The 15176-nt window shown below is 40.1% G+C and overlaps 1 protein-coding gene across 2 annotated transcripts in view; it reads left to right on the top strand.

Annotated features, from left to right (window-relative positions):
• FHOD3 (formin homology 2 domain containing 3) overlaps positions 1–15176 on the top strand; it is a 384646-nt gene that overhangs the window by 190458 nt on the left and 179012 nt on the right. The window lies entirely within an intron of this gene.

Here is a 15176-nt window from a genome sequence, read left to right as displayed (position 1 = left end):
GATGCTTACTGCAGGATGAACTGGAAAATTCAAATATTGATAGTCTCTCCATTGTCCAGCTTTTCTTGTAGATTATACTGAAAATCTGTAGTTCTAAGAAAGAAAAGGCATTTTAAAGCTTTGACTGGATAATTGTAAATGTCAAAGGGCAAAGAGCAAAATAACTTCTTGGAGTGAGATTAGTAGCTATGGAATAAACAGTGAGATAGTCATATCATAAGGTCTGTTGGCTGGAAACAATTTTTAGCTATCTGATATTTTTGAGTTGAACAGGTAATCAGAGGTTTACGTTCTGTTCTTTGCACTTTAAAGATAATGTGCGAAGGTAGGGTTTGGAGAGCGATGTGGAAAAGGTGTGTTACTGGATTGTCATAGAATCATGGAATTATTTTAGTTGGAAGACACCCTCAGAATCGTTGAGTTCAACCATAACCTAGCACTAGACTATGCCCCTAAGAACATCGTCTACATGCCTTCAGAAAGCTGATTTACTGTATTGTGGCCCAAATGAATGCGTGTGTTTTTCATCTAACCAGGGACCAAGGCTGCAAACTGGGAGAGTTCCTTCAGTATTTCGAGGGGTTACGAGTGAGGGGAAAACAGTCACACCAAGGGATCTGTGCTGTTGGATGATCTCATAATAAATAGAGAGTGCTAATGAATGCATAGCTGTGGTGGTTGCTCATTTGAATTTTCTTAGACTGACGTATATAGCTGTCTTTAAAATGTCTCTTTGATGTACTCAGCTGCCAAAACTCAAGCTGCAAATTGTGGTGTAAAACAAATAGAAAAATAAGGAGAATTTTGTAAGAATCTGAAATGTTAAGTTATGGAAAGCAAGGATGCAAATACTAAGTGTGGCTTCGTTTAAAGAACTTGAAGATTAGACTGTACAAATGCCAGCTTTTGGGAGTGTCTAAGAAACCAAACCAGTACCACAAATTATGTTGTATGTCAGTAGTTGTACAGTGATATAAATGTACTTAAATAGTAGCTTCTAAATACTCAAAAGTAAAAGATGATTAACCACAATGAAACTAGACAAAGACACACAAATATGTGAAAGAAAACTGATCATCTTTACAGTGGAAAAAATTTTCTGGGAGGACACTGGCCATAGATGCTTTCAGAAAATTCAGACTAGAAGCAAAATAAAGGTGCTGTATAGGACAGGCTGGCCTTCAGTCTAGGGGTTTACTCCTTTATCAGCTCAGCATTCATCTAGCATGGCTGGATGATATTGCCCTTCAACTGGGTTTTGCAGCCAGATATCGAAAAGTCAAAATAAGGAAGCCTGATGATAGGTGTTTAACACTACCTGAGTATCCAAGTGGCCTCATAATCCAAACTGTACATATTCCTGCAGTTCTTCTCCAGTGTCAGACAAGGTCCAGAGCACTGAGCTGCACAGTTGACAGAGTGATCTGCAGACACCAAGTTAGTCCCATCTGAGTCACCACACTACTACACGTGCCTTCATCTTACTGAGATCTCATTTTATATCGTCCAGCTATCGATTGAGAAGAATTCCTTCCACATTGATTGTTTTTTTCTTGTTACTAGGATATACCCTAAAGCATCCAGAATTCTGGGAGATCACAGTGGTCTCTTTCTTGGTGTGGCTTCTCTGATTGTGCCATGTTTAAGAGCTTGGTGGGTCCATGGTCTCAGTTAGAGACTTTCCACCGAATTCAATGAATGATCAAACAGAGCCTTAGTGCCGGCGTCCATGGCAACATAACAAGGAAACTGCAAACTCATCTTATTGCATTGTTATTAACAAGTGGTCATAGCTTGTTCAAAATAAATCTAAAACAAACAAACCACCACCACCACAAACTAACCATATGGAAGTAAGCCATAGAGCTAAAAACTTTATTTCAAGAAGATGCTTTTAGGGATTGGTGTCTTCTGAAATCAGGTCTTTCCCCCGTCCCTCAAAACTCCATATTTTTGCTGGTGCAAGAAGCTGAAGTTTCCCTCTGGGTAGTGTATCCTAGCATCTGTTACAACAATATGATTTTGCTGTGTGATGTGAGTTTTATTTCAGAAATTAAATTTGTCTTGATTGTCTTTCAGGAAGTTCAAAGCTTGTTACAGCTCCAAGATTATGTCAGCTGGTTTGCAGTTCCAGGAGCCAGCATGTACTTTCTGAATAGGTCTGCATGTGCAATGAGATAAAGATAGGTTTGGAAGTACAGTGTGGCCAGACAATCTTATTCAAATACATTGAGGAGGGTGCTGAAAAGAACCATTAAATACGTCATGTAAGAGTGTTTTTCTGGTCTATTATTTTTGGATTACCGTAGCGATTAATTGGATTTTTTTGTGACAGTTGTGTGTATTATTGCAGTGCTGCATTTTACTCAACTCGGAGTACTGATGAATAGGTTAATAAATTTCACTGAAGATACATCATAGTTAGCACTGAGGTGGTCCCATAAACTTTAAACTCAGTGTTAAGTTATGGAGATTAAAAAAGTAAGTTGTCTTTGTCTAGAATTTTTGTGCCTTTCTGCTGTGATGTCCTTGTCCTGCAGATCATTTTGGAGTGAAACAGATCCTCCTTATTTACATTGCATTAACCTGAATCATAAAGAGATGTGGCTTCTCCTTAGTTCCATATTCTGGTTGCATTTGTCTAGTACCTTTGCTGTAATTCACTGTTTTCCTGTGATCCTAACCCAGTTTGCAGGGCTTGTGACAGTAAAGGGCAGCCTTGGGTACAGCTTTGCCTCTTCCACCCCCCAGGTCTCACCCATGCCAGTCTGCCTGTCTTGACTGAGCAGTTTTCAAGTCTTTCCTTTGACTTTGTTTGCCTGCATTCTTCAACAAACAGCTTTGGACCTAGGAGAGAAAATAGGTAGGAAGTATATGTATACGTAAGGGTTGTAGGTGGTTCAGTGAGTTCCCAGGTACAAGTTATTTCTTGAGGATATTGCTTTCCTTTTTCTAAAGGTCTGTGCTGTTTCACTCTAATATTTCCTGGTTGTGAATTTCTGCTTAGTGGTTTTGACTTGGTTCAAGCCAGACCAAGCTGCCAAAAAAATGACTAAATATGAGTCACAAAAGTTTTAGTTTCTTTAATGGGTAAGTGAAGATGTGTGTTTTTTACATAAAATATTGAGAAATCCTTTATGCTAAGGAGTGACTTTATTTCTGTTTGTGTCCCCTGAATTAGGGTTGTTTGACAGTATCTTTCCCAAAGTGTTCCCTTTTGTCACAGTACAGTGTATAGGCCCTAAACCAATAGTAGCCAGAGCTTCTCTCAAGAGTTGCTCTGTGGAAAGACTAGTTCTAGTGTAGAAAACAGCTTTTTTTCTCAATACTAAATTTAAACTTCAACATTGCATTTAATTACTATGGAGATGTAAATAAACTCTGTGTTTTGAGGGGTTTTTTCCTCCTTCCTTCCCTGCCGCCCCACCCCCCCCCCCGCCCTTTGCTGACAATTATCCATAAGAATTATGAACTTTACTCATAGCTCTGAAATTAAAAGTTTCTGTCCCAGTTACAAGATCATAGTATGGTGGGTGTTGCCTAAATATAAAAAAAAAATAAATGGTAATTGGTGAAAGAGGTGTTAAAACATCGACAATTGATAGGATTAATATAAGCTTTATTGTAATTTTGAAGATGCTTTGAATATAATTTTGAAATCTTCTATCCCTTGCACAGAATGAGCAAGCTACACATGAAATGGGATGGCTGAGCACAGACTAATTAAATAATTGATAGAGTTAATGTCAGCCTTTTTGCTTTCTGTTAATTTATCTAGTGTTATTGGGAAGGTGAGAAAGAAAAGCAGCTTGTGTAGGCCAAGGCTTAGTTGTTTCAAAAATATACTGAATAAAAGAAGTACAGGGGTTCAGGAATCAGTTTGCTGACACCATGATGTAAGAAGTTCTACCTGGTGAGATCCTGTCTCATCTGTCTGTCACATCCAATGAGGAGGTTGTCAAAATGTCATCCAGCCTTTTTTGCAGAGCAAATTTGTGTACAAGACTCCCTAATTGCCTGCTTGTGGATTCAAATCAGTATTTAGTGGTGTCCATAATTAAATGAAAGCTTGAGTTTGTTCTTATGGTCTGAAAGCACAAGCCAGATGTCCAGTCAGAGCAGGAAGAGGCCTTGACCTTCCTACAGCACAAAATGTCAAAGAACTAAATCTGAGTTTAAAATGAGACCATCAGTCTGTGGTTGTACTAGACCGGGTTTGAAACAAATTCTCTCTTTGAATGCAGTCCTCTGATTTAGTGAGAGCTGTGTGCTTACATGGGAATAAGAATCTGGATTTAAAGTCTAGATGGGTGATGATTTTAATTTTTGTTTGGTGTTCTTAGTGTTTTTGCTTTGTGGTGTTTGTTGGGTTTTTTTATTCTTGATTGTTTGTTTTGTTTTTAAAGAAGAAGAAACATAGGAAAACAAGTGCGTGGAAGGAAGCTAAGATTTATGATTGCAGGCAATATTTCTGCTTTAAGTCATTCTCTCATGCCCTAAAAAACCAAACCCATTACCGTAATCTAAAATTAAAGATAGGGTATGTATGTCCAAAACTTAAAAATCTATATATACATCATTCAACAATCTGGACAGAAAAACTAGTTTGCAGTAGAACCAGTTTTGGTTTTTCTTATCCCAGGCCCACCACACTTCTGATAAAGTGATAAAGTTCTGTTGGTCTCTCCAGACATCAGAGCAAGCACGGAAGATGGTCCTGGGTGTGGGATCCAACATACTCTGTACTAATATGTTGTATGTAGCTGACAACAACAAAAAGTGAAAAGGAATTGCAGTAAGAGCTACTGATTGTAAAGCAGACAGCAATTCTGCTGTTGGAATTAGGAGATACCAGGCTGTTTGACAGGGTCGTTGAACATGCAGAGGAATGACCAGAGTTGATCAGAATTGCTGACGAATGCCGAGGCCAGGGGGTCAGTTTTTCTAAAGGAACAGGCAGACTCCTCAATCACAGACGTACACCAAAGCCACCAACGGTTAGGCCTATTTATAAAGCCAGAGGCATGCGATCCCACCTGCATGCCAACTTTAGACTGAAGGGCTGTGCTGCATATTCTGGGAAATCAGATTAAATTCCTGAAACGACTCAGTGCTGGATGGTAAAAGACCATCTGGTTACTGTCTGTCACCAGGACACTGTCAAGGAGCTAAAGGAAGTTGAAGGTGAGGATGAGGTTTTGCAAGTGTGTGGTGGAAGCTGCTGCTGATAACCCGCTCATTCTGAAAGCCAGAGGTGAAGTTATCAGTGAGACGGTGACATTTCTGCATCGAGCCAACTGCTACTAGGAATGCTTGGGGTTTATAAGTGTGCTCTGTAACAGGGGGATGATCCATTTCCAGTAATCGGCTGGCTGTTTTTTGTCAAAAAGACCTCTCATTATTACAAGGACGCAAATGCTTCCAGTGCTCTTGAATTTTCCTTCCTCACTCTGATAGATGCTTTGACCTTTTATGTTAAAGGTTAGGTATTACCAGGTGTTTAGCATGTGGAAGCATGCTCTACAGTAAATGTATGTGAAGCATTGTAGCATATCAGCAGGGTTTGTGTGAATATCTGACAACGAGAAATAATGTCTTTGAGAGGCTATGTCTGTCCTAAATGGACATCTCTTGCTGGCTTGGTAACACAGCAGTAAAACAGATGGTAGTAATGTAAGTTCAGTAGTGAAAATTGAGCTAATACTGTGTATCGTGCATACCTTTGTATTATTCCTGTTTCAGTGTGAACTGGAGAACTCATGTTTAAAGTTTTCCAGCTGTAGAAAAGTGTCTCATCCCCAAGTAAATAGGAACAGACAGTGCACGATTAGGATTACTTTTGGATTTCTTTCTTTCCCTGAAGCCAAGTATGAAAACTTTACTGACTTTCTTCTCTTAACCTTCGGTGTGCAGGTATCTGTATGTGATTGTGAAGTTTTTGCATGTCTCTACATATTCAAGTTGACTTCTTATGTGCAGTCCTTTAAAATTATGTAAACTTCTCAGTTGATCTTGAAGTAGCTGTAGTAAGAGCCTGTGCTTTAAAGAGAAATTGAGTGCCTAAAGCTTGGTTACTTACGAGTGTTTCTTCTGAGAGGGGCTTGCTGCCTCAATTACCTTGTGAATTCATTTTTTGATCTTTCTGCTGAGTCCACTAGAAAGCATATCAGAGTTGGACAGTTGTCCTGTAGGAATATGAACATTTGTATAATTCATTTTATGCTGGACATCAGACTGCAGTCGCATGAAACCACACCAACAGATGGCAACTCTACCTGGAAGCTGTTATGCCCACATAGTGTGGGGCAGCTCCATATGGAAATACAACCTAGGTTCACCACCACCAAAAAAAAACCCAAGCAAAACCCACCAAACCTAACAAACCACAGCTGTGTTAGCAAATTAGTAGCAAACTAGTGTACCTGTGCTAATGAGACCTGTTAATGAGCAGCACTGCTGAGCTTAGGTATGGTGTCACTGTGAGGCAGACATGGTATCTCCCTTTTGGAAAGCAGCTGCACAACCAGCTTTCCATCAGTGAGCTTTATACGTGCCATTTGTTGTAGTTCATATCAAAAGTAACAGTCCCAGAAAAATCAGACCTATCAGACCTATACCTGATGGCTCAGTACCTCTTTCTGCTACGTGTGTGCAAAAACCTCAAGAGGTGCCTCTCTTTGTGTCTTGAAAAGCCATGGAGTGAAAAAATACAAATGGATTTGGCATCCTGGTTCATGAACTCTTTAGATTAGAAATAATGAGATTACAATGCTCTTCATTGTACCAGAAAAGAGGGCACATTTTATTATCTCCGTGATTAGCAATATAAGCACTAAACCTCCTTGGCTCGGTAGCTGAATCCTCTTTCACTTCTGCAAATATATGTTTAAGACTAAATATATTTGTTTACTGGTACAAGGGTAGTTGGAAGAGCTTGACCTTAGAAACCATGCAGTTTAAAAAGAGGGAAAACATCCTTTTAATTATCCTCTCTTTGCTTTTAGCATTTCCTTTCTTCATTTCTGATCCGCATATTTTAAAATATTTGTCAGACTCAATCTACGCACGTGTTACCCTGAGTTTCCTACCAAACCTTAAGTGTTCCCTTAGTTTGTGGAGGAAGCCCTGCCCTCTCTTTCCTCCCTTATCCTCTCCCTCCCTTGTCCCTGGCTGTGATTCTGATCCGTGATCCATCTGGAAGCAGAGGCAGATGGTCCTAACATACAGAATACAGTACAAGTCCTCCCCATCTGGGATGGGAATTGGCACTGAAACAAATTTGAGTTCAAAAGTTTAGCCACCCTATAGTAATTTACACATCTACAAATAAACGGAGCCGTTCTTGCTCTGTGCATTATATGAAATGACCTTTCATGTTGGGACTGCTCATGAGGAGGATATGGGGTTCTCATGGTCTACATGGAATTCAGCAATAACACTACCATAAAATTATGGATTTCCCTTGTTTTTAAAGCTGATGGAGGCTGGAAGGCTTTGGGTTACTTTCTGTCTCCATGAAAATGAATCTTCAGGTTTTGGGTAATTTTTTTTTTATGCTTTGTGAAATTCCCATGAAATGTGACACCTCAGGCTGTGCAGACCCTGTATAAAACAAGCAACTGAACCATGAAAAATGCACATCCTTAACTACTAAGCAAAGAATAAGTACTTGGGAAGTGGTCCCAGGGGTCTTTAAAGCCATTGTGGATATTACATGATTTAACTACTCAAACTTCATGAACAAGCCTTGAAAACAATGTACTGTTTCCAACTGGTAGGAGCACATTACAAGTATTTCTGCCTTTTTGTAGTAATCTTTCAGCCTGAAAGTATCCAAAACCTAGTTCATTAGAGAAGGAGAAATTGTGCATAAAATAAAGACATTCATGAGCCAGCACGGACATGAACACTTGCACAAAGTACATGACTGCTGGGGAGTTCATTATTAATTACTCGTATTGAATATATGCCCATAAAGCATAGTAAAATACAGTTTAGAAATAGTGTTTGATTATTCCCATGTCAGGGTTAGATACTTCCACAGCTATTTGTGCCAGTGATTGCTAGGGTGCCACACAAAGTGCTCTATCCTGATGCAGAAGCAGGGAAAATTAAGGACTTCAAAGGAGGAGGAGAGGGGTAAGGTCAATTGTGTAGGATAATTAGAAGGTGCTGACTGTTATTCTGTGAAGGTGATTATTGTGTGACATAAGAATGTGTCAAAAATAAAATTCTTCAAATGTCTTCAGAGTTAGGTTCCATATCCAGATATGCTTGCATTATTTTAAATTACATCTTAGCCCTGTCTATCTGGGTTTTTTTGCAAATGTGCATGTGTATACATTTCTATCAGTCATGTTCTCATAGGTGAAATGAGGAAACTGGAGCAGTGGATTGTAAACTCTTAAAATACTTATTACCATGAGGCTGTGACCTGCTTTAAGCCTCTGATTGCTACTGCTTTAAAATATTAAAAAACATAGACTATTCAAGAATTTAAAATCTATGTCATAGGACGTGCATGTATTAGCACAGTATTCATTATTAACCTTTCACAAATGCCGTGTTTGTACATATGTGTCAACAAAAAAACTGTACAATATTCATAGGCTGATGACAGCGAGGGACAATCTTAGTGAGCTTATGGGAATATTGACATTTCTCTGTGCTGCTGTGGAGGGTTTCTGCTTCCCTGTTCTTCTACAGAGAGCCCCGAGGAGCACAGAAGGAGTAGCACACGCCCCTTGGGAAGGCCAAAGCAGCTAATAACTGCATGTTTACACAGGTGGAACGAGAAAAGACAGAAACTCTTCTTGCTGCTTTGTAATGAAGTATAAGGACCAATTTTCCATCTGTCAGTGCTACTTGTTGCCCTCCTGCTCTCCCTGCACCACCTCCCATATTCAGGACTGGAGCCACTGATGGTATTGGTGAGAAGAGAAGAGAAGAGAAGAGAAGAGAAGAGAAGAGAAGAGAAGAGAAGAGAAGAGAAGAGAAGAGAAGAGAAGAGAAGAGAAGAGAAGAGAAGAGAAGAGAAGAGAAGAGAAGAGAAGAGAAGAGAAGAGAAGAGAAGAGAAGAAGGGAAGGAGAAGAGAAGGAGAGGAGAAAGAAGAGAAAGAAGAGAATGTGGGCTGGCATCCTCCTGTTCCCCACATGTACATGAAGCTCATCAGTGCACATGCAGGCAGGGCTTGAGCAGACCTGGAGAGGCAGCGAAGCCGAGGTGCTGTAGAAAGACAGACACAGGTTATGGTGTCTTCCCTCTGCAAGCCCAAGGGAGCAGAGTTGTGGTTGGGGTCCCTGCCTGCTGGTGGAGGAAAGCACAGGTTTATGCTGTTCCTACAGGTTTTACAAAAAGTAGGGATTGATAAACTATGAATGTATTAATTATAACATGATTTCTTTCTCACCATTTGTGTGCAAGGAGTTTTTCCTGTTTTCAGTGAGGCATTTCTGGTTTTTTTGCATTTAAATTCAAATACCTAAAGCTGGTGCTGTGAAACCAGGAGAGGAGACCGTACCCTGCTTCATGCTCCCCAACCCAAACGGGAATGCTAGCTTGCACTAGCTGCTGACAATACAGTACCTCTGTTGCTTAGGGTGGATTTTTGAATAATTTGTCACTTTGTTTGATGTTTCTTCCCAGATATTTTAGTGAAGAGAGTTTACTGATGTAGGTGCCATGAAATAAAAGGTCATTTTTTTCCTTTGCCTCCTTCAATTTGTTGACAGCAAGAAAACAAATATTCTTCCTTCTTCCAACCATATAAGTACTTTTTGTTGTGGTGGTTGTTGTTTTTGTTAGGTTGGTTGGTTTTTCCCCCACTCCTGGAGGTGATGAAAGACATTAAAGAAAAAAATGAGGGGGTATTCACGGTGTACAAGGACAGGGAGGATTGTAGGCCTGTGGAATTAAGACCCAGGCAGGAATCTTTCTGTCCCGTGGCTCGGTGTTTCCAAAAAGCAATGAATAAGTTACAGGAGTGAGGCAATGCACCAAGGCTGAACTTGCTCAGTAATCTAAAAATCTCTGGATGAAAGAGAATATAGAGGAGTTTAAGGTTTGCACCGGAGTTGGTTTCCACATAGTATCAGGCCCAAAAGGACACAATAAAGGAAGGAAAATGGTACGTGAGAAGGTGTCCATAAAGAAAGATCTTCCTGCTTCTGGGAAGCCAAGGAGCATTGACATGCCGCAGGAAAGATTACTGTTTAAGGGCAGATCATAAGCGTTACCTTTAATGGAAGCCTGGGCTCAACAGACTTCCTTTAGAGTTTACTATTTTTTCTTTTGACGTTTCACAGTTCCCTGAAATGGAGAAACTTTAGTAATACTGATGCTTGCCAGGAGGAGTGCCATCAAATGGCTCTGCTCTTACAGCACACTGACTTCAATCAATGAAGGGATACTCAGGGTTTAGTAAATCTATAGTTATGTTTTAAGTGGGTTTATTTAAATGACAGGTGGATCTTAAAGGCTTCTGCCAATATTGAGCAGTAACTTGTTTCCTCCTTCCTACCATACATTATCACCTGCCTAGACAAGAATCTCACCTTTCTTCATCCCCCTCCCTTCTGCCTCTGTCACCATCTCCCTATGCCCTGGCTTCCTATTTTTGTGCTCCACATTGACTTTGGGTACAGCTGGGGTTGTGCAGCACTTACTCTTGATGAGCTTCAAGTGTCTGGAGGAACAAGGGTCCATGTCTGCAGACTTTCACCCTGAGTGCTCTGAATCTCGGTAGCCTGCCCCTGCATGCAGAGGGCGGTCGTGGAGAGCAGATGCTGTTTTCTCATCCAGGCGCTACAGTCGGCCAGAGTTTTGCTTTTGAGGCAACAACTTTGAGACATGGTTTCCATCTTCTCAAAATCCAGTACAAGGTCACCATGAGCTTACTTTTAGTATTTAGGTTAATATCTGTGATGGAAAAATTGATTGTAGTATTTACTAACTAGATATATTGGTTGCTAAGAATATTCTTTTGTATGCGTGTTTGATAAAGGTTTCTTATGTTCTCTAAGATGATTATGGACAAATGCACTAAAGAATACTGTTAAGGTTGATTAGTACAAATCTTGATAATTAAGAAATACCTGTATGATCCTAATTTGCAGGCATGCATGTCCCTTTTGTATGGAAGCTGATCCAGTCTTTGATCAAACGACTTTTTCCACAGCTGCTCTGCTTGAGTCAGTGAGCACCATCACACCTGTGCACTTAATGAATACCTTTTAAGTAGCTCGTCTTATCATCAATCCTTCTCAAGGCTTTGAGATTTATTTCATGCTATGCAAACTCTGTTATAAAATGTTTGTTTTCCTTATGGATTTTTCTGTGCTTTGTCACTAAATGTTATCCAAGAGCTGAAAGGGCAGCATTATCTTTGTGTTGCAGATAAGGAAACGAGGCACTTGAGAACAGACATATTCTGAATTCAGAAAAAAATCAGTAATCCTAAGTGCTGGTTTCAGGTTTGTCCTTGGGCTATTTTTTCAGACTTGATATGGTGCTTTCTGTTTTTATGCCTTTCTAATCTTTACTCTTAGGGCTTCTTTTCCCATTTAGACTCTTGCCCAGCCTGTCCTAGTTTTCTTTCTCTGATCTGTCTATACATTTTCCCCTTCCCACATTAACTTTCTTTAACCTATCTCAGTTTTACAGTTCATTTACATCATGTATCCATTTATCAATATTCATAAATTCATTTACATGAATTCTTCACCAGTTTAACTTAGCTTAAACGTATTTTCTTCCCATCACCTCTTCTAACCTCTGCACTGTCTGTTCTGGGTTCTGGGACAACAGCTGTGTTTGTGTAATGGTGTAATGGACTTGACAGAGGAATGTGTTCATCTGAAAAATTAGGATGAAAAGGTGGATATTTTGGGTTGGGAGAAAAGGTGGATATTTTGCTCTTCTTTTGAAATGTCTTTTTAGTACTGTTGAGTTTCCCAGTCTAGTTCTCTGTGATGGGACACAAACCCCTGTCCCAGCAAAACCCTGAGTTTGGCTTCAGACAAATAAACCAGTAGAGTGTTGCAGTACCTGTAACAAGTATGTAGTGACAACTCTGGTCTCATATCTCTTGTCCATTTCTTTCTTCAACATCACTCACATCACATAGTCCTAATCCCTATGTTCCCTCCAGCCAAATAGCTTTTAGTCTTTCCCATTATTTCCCTCATTTATCCCAGTCATTTCATCTCTTTCCATAATTCTCTGATGTTCATCAGGCTTTCTGTCGGAGTTCCTCCCTTTACTCTTTCATTTCTTTGAACCCCTCTGGGTTTAAAATTTGTTTCCTTTGGCGTTCAGATTGGAATTCTCCTCCCCACCATCTGAGTAACCAGATAGTTAATTTAAAAGAAAACCAAAAACTCCTTACAAGCTGCCTGCTATTATTGTGAGTGCCATGTCCTTCCTTGGTGTGCAGCAGCTGGGAACTTTTCAGCTCCAGTGATGGACTATTGAGAGGTCTTAGCTGTTTGCATATGGTCAGTAGAGACTGTTTTAAGTGTCATACAAGTTATTTCAAAAGTTTATAACATCTCAGGAACACTGGGCTCCTATATTTGGTGTTTCTCTAGACCTCCATAGACAAGTGTGAAATGGAAACTGTGAAAGAATTTAAGATTAGGAGCCAACTTTGTAATGTTTTGTGTCCATAGGGTATGTACTATACAGACAAAAACCACTACACAATGCATACCTTTTAGCCATGCTGATTCTAGAAGAACAAGTTGGGAAGGACATTTGGACCACCTGTAAACTCAGAGAACTACATCTCTTATGACTACACACAACTGTCCTGTCATGCCTGGGATTGCCAGGCTGGTCAGGACGGGATTCTGCCTGAACCACAGGATTTAGTTGGAAAAAGACTTATGTTCTGTACTTGATTCCACTGGAACTGAATGACACCTAAAAGCCCTGTATTTTCAAAGGCTGGACTTAGTTGCTTTGCATTCCTAACATTCACAGATGGCACAATTGTAATTTCAAGAGGTTTTAGCCACGTCGCCTCAGTTGAACAAAGACCTGAGTAGAAAGGCTTGAGATTTCCAAAATCAGGAAAGCAAGCCAGAATCCTATTCACTAATCCGTGCCAGCAGAACCAGCTTTTGGCCAACAGAACTATAGTGCATGTCCTTCCAAACCTGGTGTAGCTGCTGTGTGGCTGGATATGCCACATTGAGCCAAACTCAGTGCACGTGGTGGCCGGTGTCACCCCAGGGGTAGTTGGCTGAGTACCACGGACAGGGGCGGCTCAGGGCAGCCTGCACAGGGCTCAGAGCTCAACAGTGTTGGGGGAAAAGATCTTACCAGCCTGCATAGTTGGTGCTAAATCAACAGTTATTGAGTACACATGAAATAGATAAGTCCTCCTAAGCTCTTTCTCACAGGCATTCCAGATTCAGTCCTCTCCTGTGATCGTGTTGGGTCCAGAGCTATTCAAGGCCCTTATAATGGTGTCTGATAGATAAAGAAAACTGCATCTGCGTGAAACTTTGAGAAAGCGCTGCAGGTGTTCATGGAGTCCTCTTTCAGAGAGTTTCCCACTTTGTGCTGAGGAAACCCTTTCTAATGTCTTTTTGTGTTTAAGATCAAGAAGTTGTGGCCTGTACTATTTATATGATACTTCATTTGAATGCAGTGATGCTGTGATCTTAAGCGGTTTTGTCCTCAAGTGGTTTTTTACCTTAATGTGAGCTAACTTGTAGCTGGAGCTTTGACATGCTTCCTCCAGATATCTATCCAAATATGTTGCTTTGTTACAACCATAGTATTCAGACTGCTGTTCGGCTGTGGTTACCAATAGATGGCTGTAGTTAGAAACATGCTCTCACAAAGGTTATGGCAAAAGTAGGTGGTGGTTTTTTTTCCTATGCTGAAAAATTTCACTAATGGTAGTCAACGTCATCTACTTGCTTCAGACAAGACCAGGTACAAAGAAGAGAAAAAGTTAATATATTTAGGTCAAAAAACTATGTTAAATTAACAAGAGAGACTGAAGGCTATTCCTATTATACTATAAGGATACTGCTTTTCTGAAATGTACAGTGCTACCCATGATGAAAATCCTTGAAGAACTACTGATGGTTACTCTCCAGAATCTGAAATTTCTTGGCATGTTGTCGGTGTGAATAAGGCAACATATGTTCTGTCCTTGATTTATGTGTTCTTCCACCACGCTGCACTTGTAATTGTCAGGGAATCAGAGGAGTGTTACAGCTAATTTGTGCATGGTGTAGTGGAGAGCCATGCATCCTGTCATGCTGGAGCCAGGGGGAATGATCCACACTTGAACACCACACTATTACAGGCTCTGGCAAGGGGCCTGAAAATGTTATTTGTCCCCAGGCTTGAGGGGTGGGGCAAGAAGGGGCATGACATGACAGTGATGATGTTGGCCATTGAATTAAATGCATGGATGAATTAGGGTAGAAGTAAGTTCCTGGAAAACTTTTTTATAGGTAAGTTGCTGGTTTTTCCCTTCATTCCCATGGTGTGTTTTTTTGGTTGGGTGCTCATTCTATGGGTCTATGTGCTATCACTGTGCCTCTTGAATTATTTCTCAGAAGATATCACTGGTTCTGTTAGAGACTGGAAAGAGAAAGGTGGGAGAAAAACTAAGTTAATTTTTATTTTTTTTATTTTTGTTTTTTTTTTAAGAAGAGATGAAACGTTCACACTATTCAACATTATGCACCTAACTTAGCTAAATTAAGAAGCTAGTGTCCTTAGGGCTACTGGATAATTGATGGAGACACACTTCTCAAGAGAACCCTACAGAGCAAAGCCCAGTTTTTATTCATTGACTTTAGGAGGCTAGCCAGATAATCACTTAGGTACATAAAGCCAGCTGATACCTAAAGAGACTAGTGCTAGGAACAAAGTGTGGAATTCCTCTAAAGCATGCCAAATAACCCGTAAATGCTTTTAGAATGATGCCTCGGTGCATAATTGGCATTATATTTATATTAGAGCGCATCAGAGAGAGGGTAGGGTGGATGTTCACACCTTTTTCTAAGTACTGAGATATGAAGCAGGATTAAGTTTGTTACAGGATTGCTTTCCTGTACCAGACTAAAATTTAACAGTTCAGAAGTTTTTAGTGTGTGTTACTGAGACACAGATTACAATGGGGTTCCTTTTTATTTGCCATTTAACTCTT

The sequence above is a fragment of the Streptopelia decaocto genome (assembly GCF_964273445.1).
Source record: "Streptopelia decaocto genome assembly, chromosome: 2".
NCBI lineage: Eukaryota > Metazoa > Chordata > Aves > Columbiformes > Columbidae > Streptopelia > Streptopelia decaocto.
Note: the sequence above shows the minus strand (reverse complement) of the source record. Positions and strands in the feature narration are given on the sequence as shown.